This window comes from Myotis brandtii, unplaced genomic scaffold (assembly GCF_000412655.1).
Source record: "Myotis brandtii unplaced genomic scaffold, ASM41265v1 scaffold766, whole genome shotgun sequence".
NCBI classification, from domain to species: domain Eukaryota; kingdom Metazoa; phylum Chordata; class Mammalia; order Chiroptera; family Vespertilionidae; genus Myotis; species Myotis brandtii.
The window spans coordinates 223,744-234,797 of NW_005371060.1; the positions used below are offsets into that span (position 1 = coordinate 223,744).

At 41.5% G+C, this 11,054-nt stretch overlaps 1 protein-coding gene across 2 annotated transcripts in view; it reads right to left on the bottom strand.

The window, feature by feature from the left end:
• The window catches only part of PARG (poly (ADP-ribose) glycohydrolase), a 192,857-nt gene that overhangs the window by 103,987 nt on the left and 77,816 nt on the right, over positions 1 to 11,054 (bottom strand). The window lies entirely within an intron of this gene.

Genomic DNA, 11,054 nt, shown 5'->3' on the forward strand with positions numbered 1-11,054 from the left:
GCGACTGGGCTCCCACCCAGCGGCCTCGACCTCCAGTAGAGACAGTTCCAGGAAGTAGGCGGTGAGGAGCATCACCTGGGGGTTGCTCCCTGCCAGAGCAGCCAGTAGCTCCAGGCAGAGGAGTGGACCCGGGTGGTGCAGTCGGAAATCCAAGCGGCTCAGGATGCAGCGCTCGGCTCGCAGAAGCTAGGCCTGGGAGAAGGAGCCAGCGCCCAGGAGGCAGAGGGAGGCGGGCATGACCTCCGCGAAGATGTCCCTCCCGTACTCGCGTTCTCCCTGCATCCCCAGAGCGCTCAGGGCCTCCTCCAGCCCCGTCGGCGCGCACCGTCCCGGGGGCCTTTCCGGGGGTCCTGGGGAGGCACTCGTGCCCGCGGGGACATTGTTCGGGACTGGGGCGCTCACAGGCTCTGGGCCAAGGGCGGCTGCCGGACTCAGCATCTTTTAGGCTGGCGTCGAGGGCGAAACCAAGAGCCCACCTCTTCCTACTCTGTTAAACTTCTTGAAGCTGCAGGTTTATGTCTTTCATCTAATTTGGGGAAATTTCAGCTATTATTTCTATTTTACAGCTGCTTTTTCTTTGAGGTGTTTTTTTTTCCAGCTCTGCCCTCTTTCTCCTCTCCTTCCAGTATTAAATGACATAAACGTTAGATCTTTTGTTATAGTCCCATATGTCCCTAAACTGTTCTCTTTTTTTAGTCTACTTTCTTTCTGCTATTCAGACTGAGTAATTCTGTTCTTTTTCAAGCTCACTGATTTCTTTCTTCTGTCATCCCATTTCCCATTGCATTTTTCAAAAGTTTCAGTTATTATGTTTTCCAGTTCTAAGATTTCTATTTGGTTCTTCTTTATAACTTCTATTGCTCTGCTGGGATAATTTTTTCATTTGTTTCAAGCAGCTCTATAATTAGTCATTGAAGGCTTTCTGTGATGGCTGCTTCAAAACTTTGTCAAATTATGCTAACACTAGAGGCCCAATGCATGAGATTCGTGCACGGGTAGGGTCCCTATGCCTTACCAGCCATCAGGTCCGATCGGGGGCTGCCAGCTGCCAGCTGGGGCCTTCCTTCGTTCCGCACCGCCCCTTGGTGGTCAGCACACATCATAGCAAGCAATTGAACTCCTGGTCTCCCAGTTGAACTCCGGAGGGGACACTATGCATATTAGCCTTTTATATATATTGATCTGTGTTTTCTCAGGGAGGGTGTCATCTTTTTTCATTTCAGTTGAAATTTTCCTGGTTCTTTGTGATGAGTGATTTTTTTTTTTATTGAAATCTGGACATTTTGGGTATTATGTTACGAGTTGCTGGATCTTATTTAAATCTTGTTTTAGGAGGACTTCTGTGACAGGGGAAGGGATAGCCACCTCAGTGGCTTACTGCCAGTTGGGAGTAGAAACTCATGTTCTCTACTCAGCCTTATTGACTCCTACAGCAAGGAGGAAGAGAGGCATCTTCTTGTTCGTTTGTTAATCCTTACCCAAGGATATTTTTTTCCATTGATTTTTTTTTTCAGAGTGAAAGGAGGGAGGGAGGGAGAGAAAAAGAGAGAGAGAAAGAGAGAGAGAAGAGACATCGATTGGTTGCCTCCTGCACATGCTCCGACCAGGGCCAGGGCTCAAACCTACAACCCAGGTATGTGCTCTTGATCAGGAATTGAACCGGCAACCCTTCGGTTCTTGGGCTAATGCTCTAGCCACTTAGCCACACTGGCCAGGCAGGGGAGAGGCATCTTGATACCACTGGTTAGGGGTGAGAGTTCAGCCTTACCACTAGGCCTCTACTGATACCACCCTGGTGTTGTATCTTTTCTAGGGCCCCATAGACCCATGCTAGTCAGTCTTCTCTGCATCTTTCAGTGCCCTATGTTTATACCAGTGCATGAAATTCATGCACTTGGGGAGGGTCCCTCAGCCTGGCCTGTGCCCTCTCACAGTCCAGGAGCCCTTAGCGCTGCCGCGGAGCGGTAGTGGCTTCTGGCTCAGCGGTGCTCCCCGGTGGGAGTGCACTGACCACCAGGAGGCAGCTCCTGCGTTGAGCATCTGCCCCCTGGTGGTCAGTGAACGTCATAGCGACTGATTGTTTCATCATCTGGCCGAAATCGGCTATTTGACATCCCCCAAGGGGTCCGGGATTGCAAGAGGGCACAGGACAGGCTGAGGGACCCCACCAGTGCACGATCGGGGCCAGGGAGGGATGCGGGAGGTTGGCCAGCCGGGGAGGGACCACAGGAGGGCTCCAGAGCATGTCTGGCCCATATCGTTGAGTCCTGATCAGCCGGACACCAGCAGCAAGCTAACCTACTAGTCAAAGCGTCTGCCCCTGATGGTCAGTGCATGTCATAGCAACTGGTCAACCGATCGACTGTCTGCCCCTGGTGGTCAGTGCACATCATAGTGAGCAGTTGAGAGCCTTAGCATGTCATTAGCATATTACGCTTTGATTGGTTGAACAGCCGACTGAATGACTGGACACTTAGCATATTAGGCTTTTATTATAGAGGATACTGCCCAGGGTTTTAGTTATATTTTGCAAGATGCATAGGAAAAGGTGTCTATCCAAACATTTTTAACCCAAAGACATTTAACCTTAAAATGTCTAAAAATTGGCAGACAGCATTTTCTCCTTTGGGTGCCTGTCCTTGTCTTTTAAAATTGACATATGAGTAGCTGCTGCCATGCTTTACTGACAGTCACAAGCTTTAAAATATCACTTATTTATCTGATAGAGCATTATTGCACTGGACTTCTTCAAAACTGTCAACACTTCAGACCTATGTCTAATGCTACTTTGGAAACACTAATAAAATAACATGAAAAACATTATTTCATAACATAATCAACCCATGTTTGAAATGAAATGCACAATTTAAAAAAACTAGCAAGATCTTATCCCTTCTCATATATCATTTTTATCTTTATGCAAATCTAACTTATACAAATTATTCTTTAATAGTTATTAATCTATACAATGCAACCAAAATATAAGTAGTAAAAGGTTTTTAAAATGTAAATCATTTTAACTTCAAGAGTAGCAAAAAAACCTTAAATAATAAACATTTATTTATAATATGTTATATATTATAATATTACATTGTTTATTTACAATAATGATTATAGTGAAGATAAGCATTTACATTATGGTAAAAGAAAAGCTTCATTAAATTCTCCCATAAGTGCCCTAACCGGTTTGGCTCAGTGGATAGAGCGTCGGCCTGCGGACTGAAGGACCCCAGGTTCGATTCCGGCCAAGGGCATGTACCTTGGTTGCGGGCACATACCCAGTAGGGAGTGTGCAGGAGGCAGCTGATCGATGTTTCTCTCTCTCATCGATGTTTCTAACTCTCTATCCCTCTCCCTTCATCTCGGTAAAAAATCAATAAAATATATTTTAAAAAAAAAATTCTCCCATAAGTAAAGCCCTGCTCCCAATTAGATAGTCTGTATAGATAATTATATGTAGTAAGTATTTCTACATATGTATTTATCTTTTTATTCCAGTATTACAAATTGATTATGTATATGTCTCATTCATAAGTAATACAGGAAGTTTCAAAATTGTAATGCTATTTTTGCCCATCTCTTCCCTTTAGACTATAGATCTGTTTGTTCCTTCAATTGGCCAACAAACAAATATTTAAGTATTTATTATGTGCAAGACACTGTGCCAGGAATAAAGATAGAACCAGAAACAGTAACAGACATGAATCACTGACTCATTAATCTCACAGCAGAAAGCCCTATGCTCTTTTGGTGACCCCTCAATACGTCAGCCCTAACCTTGAAGTATAGTAATTACTACAACCTCTCCATAGTGACCGTGGACAGGCTATCTTTCTTCCTTCAGCAGATAGAAACATGGGCAAACTACTAAAAGACTAATGAAATTTGCCAAGTGTCAAAAAATTATAAATTATTTAAATCGGTATATATATATATATATATACACACACACACAAAGAGAAGTGATTTTTGCTTATTTCTTTTTTCTTAGAATAGTACTTGATCAACTAAAAATAAATCTGTGAACAGTGCTCTAACATTAAAGACATATAATGACTAAGTACAGTGTCTGGCAAACAGAAAGTACTAAATAAAAAAATGACTACTGAACTTGGCATGAATAAGTGAAATTGTAGCTGATAAAATCAGAAAACTAGTATCATTTTACTAAAGAAAATTTCCATTGATCTACTTCTTCAAACAGTTCATAGCAAACAGCTTTTTAAAAGTGACCAATTACAAATCAATCAATGTAATAAACACCTCAAGTTAATCCATTTTACCTATTGGTCTAACCTAGTTAGATCCTAGTAAAGTTTTAAAAGGTTACTAATCATCTTCTTCAATGAAAATTCTCTGAAAACATTTATTTAAGAGATCTAAAACATTAAATTTTAAAAAATTGATTTTAGAGAGGGAGGAAGGGAGAGAGACAGAGTAATATCAATGTGAGAGAGACATATACATGCCTCGACCTGGGATCAAACCCACAACCTACGTAGGTAGGTAGGTGCCCCAACAGAAATCCAACCCAAGAGCTTCCGGTGCACAGGATGATGCTCTGACCAACTAAGCCACCCTGGCAGAGTTAAAACATAAAATTATTAAACAATTTTTCATTATAGCCCTAGCTGGTTTGGCTGAGTGGATAGAGGGTCAGCCTGTGGACTGAAGGGTCCAGGTTCGGTTCCAGTCAGGGGCACATGCCCGAGTTACAGGCTCAATTCCCAGTGGGAGGTGTACAGGAGGCAGCCGATCAGTGACTCTCATCATTGATGTTTCTATCTCTCTCTCTCCCTTCCTCTCTGAAATCAATAAAAAAATATATATTTAAAATAAAAATAAAAAAGTACCCGAGCTGGCGTGACTCAGTAGTTGAGCATTGACCTATGAACCAGGAGGTCACAGTTGGATTTCTGGTCAGGGCATATGCCCATATTGCAGGTTTGATCCCCGGTGTGGGGCATGCAGGAAGCAGCCTATCAATAATTCTCTCTCATCATTGAGGCTTCTCTCTCTCCTTCTCCTTTGCTCTCTGAAAGCAATCAACCAATATACATATATATATGTAAACACACACACACACACACACACACACACACACACACACACACACTAGAGGCCTGATGTACGACATTCGTGCACTCGGGGGAGAGGGGTCCCTCAGCCGGGCCTGTGCCCTTTAGTAGTCCAGGAGCCCTTGGGGGATGTCCGACTGACGGCTTAGGCCCACTCCCCATGAGGAATGGGCCTAAGCCAGCCATGGGCAAACTACGGCCCGCGGGCCGGATCCGGCCCGTTTGAAATGAATAAAACTAAAAAAAAAAAAGACCGTACCCTTTTATGTAATGATGTTTACTTTGAATTTATATTAGTTCACACAAACACTCCATCCATGCTTTTGTTCCGGCCCTCCGGTCCAGTTTAAGAACCCATTGTGGCCCTCGAGTCAAAAAGTTTGCCCACCCCTGAATTAGCTCAAAGAAATTTGTATTGAGGAAAATATAGCTCTTAATAAGCTCTTAAGACATGTGTCTTAGAAGTGGTCAAAGTCATAGACCCAGATCCTATTGCCAGACGTAATTTAACTCTGATTATTCAGGAAAAGGACTGAAAGCTTATAGAAAATGTCTAGCAGAAGAAGAGTGATTTTTACAGACCCATCCAAGCAGCATTCAGTCTTCTTCAGTCCAAGGAGCTACTGGACATTGTAGCATCCCATGTTCATGGACATGGTAGGCTCATCCACAGTGTGACTCAGAGCAGTCATACCACAGAGAATAACCTTGTAATAAAAGCCCTGCCTTTTTATGGCAGAGTTGGGTCTTGAAGAAAGTTCTCCTTGATGTCCAGTCTTTAATTTTCAGTTGATGGGGAGTGGCCTTCCCTGATCACCTGGTCGCCTCCTACCCCTGAGGGCTCCCAGTCTGTGAGAGGGGGCAGGCTGGGCTGAGGGACCCCCACTCCAGTGCATGAATTTTCATGCATCGGTCCTCTAGTTTAATATATATTTTTCATCTAATATGACAAAATAATTTTCTACTTTGCTACATAGTCTTCATAAACATCAATAGAAACAAAATGATTTTTAAAACAAGTTGTGCATTTTCACTATAGAAAATTAACATAAACAACAATGATCTCTCCCTTTTTCTTCCTCTCTGAAATAAATAAAAATATATACATTTTTAAAATGTGCACTTGAAACCTATATTATCCTATTAACCAATGTCACCCCAATAAATTTAATAAAATTGAAAAATATTTAACATTAAAAAAATCACTCATAAACCCACTATTAAGATATCTACTAATAACATTTTGGGATATATCCTTCCACATTACTATTAAAGTCTGTATTTTGTTTTCATTTATGTAGTGGATATTTCCCATGTAAATAAATATAACTCTATATGACCATTCTTTTTATTTTTTTTAATTTTTCTATATCACCATTTAAAAAATATATATATCTTTACTAGAGGCCTGGTGCACGAGGGGGGGCGGGGGTCCCTCAGCCTGGCCTGCGCCCTCGCAGTCCGGGAGCCTTTGGGGGATGTCTGACTGCTACAGAGTCGGGAGAGCCTCCCACCACCACCACTGCGCTCGCCAGCCGTGAGCCCGGCTTCTGGCTGAGCAGCGCTCCCCCAGTGAGAGTGCACTGACTACCAGGGGGCAGATCCTGCGTTGAGCATCTGCCCCTTGGTGGTCAGTGCGCATCATAGCAACCGGTTGTTCTGCCATTTGGTCAATTTGCATATTGGCCTTTTATTATATAGGGTTGATTTCAGAGAGGAAGGGAGAAGGAAAGAGAGATAGTAACATCAATGATAACAGAGAAACATTGATCACCTACCTCTTGCACGCTCCTTATTGGGGATGGAGCCCGCAACCCAGGCATGTGCCCTTGACCAGAATTGAACCCAGGACCCTTCAGTCCACAAGCTCTATCAACGGAGCCAAACCAGCTAGGGCTATATCACCATTTTTAATAGCTGGGTATTATTCTATTTGAAAACACAATAATTTATTTCCCAAATTAATTGTCTGCAATTTTCCACTATTATAATTACCATTGCAATGAATATCCTTGTACACACATCTTTGTGCATCTGTTGAATATCGTTAAAAGTGAAAATGTATCAAAAAGCATAGGCTTTTTATTTTTTATTTTTTTGTCCTACCAAGATACAGGACATTATCATCACCTTAGAAGTTCTCTCATGCCCCTTCCCAGACAACTCCTGCCCCCACACCTGAGAGACTACCATTGTTTTAAATTTTTCTACCATGGATTAGTTATGCCTCTTGTAAAACGACATATATTGTAAACTTAGAGCATGTACTATTTGATGAAAGGTTTCTCCCTCCCTCCCCCACACACAATAGTTTTGAGATGCATCTATGTCAGTGATTCCCAAAGTGGGCGCTACCGCCCCCCGGTGGGCGCTGCAGCGATCCAGGGGGGCGGTGATGGCCACAGGTGCATTTGGGGGCGATGAGTAACTGCTATTAAAATTTAAAAAAAATTACTTTCCAGGGGCTGAGTAATATTTTTTCTGGAAAGGGGGCGGTAGGCCAAATAAGTTTGGGAACCACTGATCTATGTGGTATGTATTTGTGTTTTTGTTTCCTTTTATTCCATTGCAGGAATACACCACAATTTGTTTTCTCATTCTCCTGTTGATGAACAACTGGGCTTTTCAAAGTTACTATAAACATTCTTTTATACACACTGGACTTTTCATGTACACATATTTTCATTTATTTTGGGTAGGTCTAGAAAGAAATGGAATTAATGGGTCTTAGGGTAGGTAAATGTTTAGTTTTTTAAAGAACTGCTAGAGATTTCTCCAATATGGTAGTATCATTTTATACTTCCAAAAACAAAGTGTAATTCTTTATATATTATAAATACAAGTCCTTTGTTATATAAAACATTATGCAAATATTTTCTCCCTGTCTTTAAGCTTTGTCTATTTCTTTTCTTAATATCTTTTGATGACAAGTATTTATTAATTTTTTTATGGTTAATGCTTTCTGTATCCTAAGAAATCTTTTGTCTACTTCTAAATGAGAGAGATGCTTTCTTCTAGGAGCTTTTGCATTTAGAGTTATTTTTTATGTATGATGTAAAGGAAGAGTTAAAGTTCATTTTTTTTTCATCCATATGGATATCCAGGTTTTTCCAGCACCATTTGTTGTTTTTTTATTCACTTTAACAATAAAAATTTTATTACAAAGATAAAAAAGTAATAACAAAATGGTTCAGCAAATCTATATTCAATGTAATCAAAATAAACAAACACCAAATATAAAAATATATAGATCTAGCTCTGGCCAAATGGCTTAGTTGGTTGGAGCATCTCCCGTACGTTAAAAGGTTGCAAAATTGATTCCCAGTCAGGGCATATACCTCAGGTTCAATAAATGATTAGGCACTTAAAGGAGGCAACCGATAAATGTTTCTCTCTCTCTCTTTCTCTCTCTCTCAAAGCAATAAACATCCTCAGGTGAGGCTAAAAAAACATATGGATAGATAGATAGATATGCAAGAAAAAGTACATTTTTGGGTCCCAATATTTTTTACTAGATTACCTTTATCCAAAGGAATTATTTAATGAGTAAGAAGATATTATGTATTAGATGTACAGAAATGTAACTTTAAAACTTGTTTTAAAGTCTACAGGAAGTATTTTGTTGTTGTTTTGCCAATCCTTTATGTCTTTGAACTCACAATCTACTTAAATAAAAACCATGGGTGGTGTTCATCACGACCATCAAAATCGCGACCAAGCGGAAGGAAGTCAATCCTGCAGGGGTTGTCTTGGCAACGGCTGTGCCCTCCCCCAGCTGTTTTCCTGGAGCTGTTCCCGGTGAGGGGGGGTTTGAGGCAGGAACCCGCCCTCTGAGCGTGGACCCACTGAATCCTGGGTCTTTTTGCCAAGGGCTGCGCTCTCCCCAGCTGTTTCCCGTGTGGCCTGAGGGAAGAACCCACCCTCAGAGCACCAGGAGCACCCAGCAGCAGTCAGTCCTGGGTTGCTGAGGTGGAGGCCACGGCGTGGTAGAACTCTGGGTCTGGCCCAACAGGGGGCATGGCCGACCTTCAAACCAGACCCTGACAGTAGAAAGGAGGGAGCCCCATTCCTCACAGAATCCGCTGTTGGATAGCTTGTTGTCAGTGGCCTGCCAGCCAGGAACCCCATTCTCCTGCTGCCGGGACCCTGACAGGAGGGAGGAGGGAGCCCCTTTCCTCACGGAATCGACAGGTGGCCAGTTTGCTAACTAATTCCCTTAAAAAAAATATATTTTACTGATTTTTTACAGAGAGGAAGGGAGAGGGATAGAGAGTTAGAAACATCGATGAGAAGAAACATTGATCAGCTGCCTCCTGCACATTCCCCACTGGGTATGTGCCTGCAACCAAGGTACATGCCCTTGACCGGAATCGAACCCGGGACCCTTGAGTCCGCAGGCCGATGCTCTATACACTGAGCCAAACCGGTTAGGGCAATTAATTCCCTTTCAATGTGCACAAATTTCATGCACTGGGCTGCTAGTCACTAATAATGTTAATAACAGTCCCAAGGTGGACAGGGGATGTAATATTTACTAAATTAAGAAGCTACCAAGAGGTAGCTACATGAAATCTGTAGAGAATTCTAAGGAATTTCTTGGTGTTCTTAACAAAACACACAAACACAAAACAAGTGCTAAGGAAAAGAGACAAAAGTGGACATAACAAAACAGACATCAATAAATTTGCTGAAGAACAACATGAAACCAAGATAAAATTAAACTTAAAAAAATTTTTAATAATAATATTGCTGAAAACTCCTAGGGTTAATACTGGATAAAACTTTAAGTGACAGTACAAATAACTGTAACTTTGGAACTGTAATTTTAGAAATCTGTTTTTCCAAGAACATGAAAGTAACCTCGGTTCGGTTCCCTACACAGCCAGTTCTTATATTCCTTGGACTGCATACATGCTAGAGAAAGACTAATGGGCCGCAGCCAAAGTGATTAAACTTCAACTTGGGTTATAAAGCATTGACTTGATGGGCTTTTTTTGCTCAGAATTGACATATCAGCTTAAGCTGAAAAACCAAAGCCCCCAGTGGGAAGTTGTGTTCAATTTGCTGGGCCTTGAGGTCATCTCTGATCAAATTAGCATTAACCAGTCATGAAGGAAGGGACTCTCCCCAAGATCTGATTTCCTACAGCCACATCTAGAGGAGGTCTCACGGGTAAACAATTCACATCCCTTGGAAAAAGAGAACAGGCATTGGTGTGTCCAATGAAAGGAAACACTGACTAGGACACTTTTTTGAAATTTCGGGGTCCAGCATCATTTGTTGAAAGGTGTTTCTTTCTCCCACTGGATTGTTTTGGCACCTTGATATAACCAAAGTATCCTTTGATGGATGACTGATTAGAGAAGATGTGGCATATATATATACAAAGTAATGGAATACTACTCAGCCATAGGAAAAGATAAAATACTGCCATTTTGTGACAACATGGATGGAACTTGAGAATACGATGCTAAGCAAAATAAGTCAGACAGAAAATGTTAAGAACTATATGTGGGACATAAAACTAAAAGCAAAAATGAATACACTGCGGTAAAAAAGAAGGAATTCTTACCATTTGCAACAGCATGGATGGAACTGGAGAGCATTATGCTAAGCGAAATAAGCCAGTCAGAGAAAGATAAATATCACATGATCTCACTCATTTATGGAATATAATGAACAACACAAACTGATGAACAAAAACAGATCCAGAGACAGAGAAGCATCGTAATCAATAAAGAAAAAAAAAAGAAAAACAAACAAAAACTCACAGACACAGACAACAGTATGATGGTTACCAGAGGGAAAGGGGGTGAGTAGTAAAGGGTAATGGGGGTGCAATATATGATGATGGAAGATTATTTGACTTTGGGTGGTGGGCACACAATGCAATAAATAAATTATGATCACAGAAATATACACTTGAAACCTATATAATGTTTTTTTGTTGTTAATCCTCACCTGAGGATATTTTTT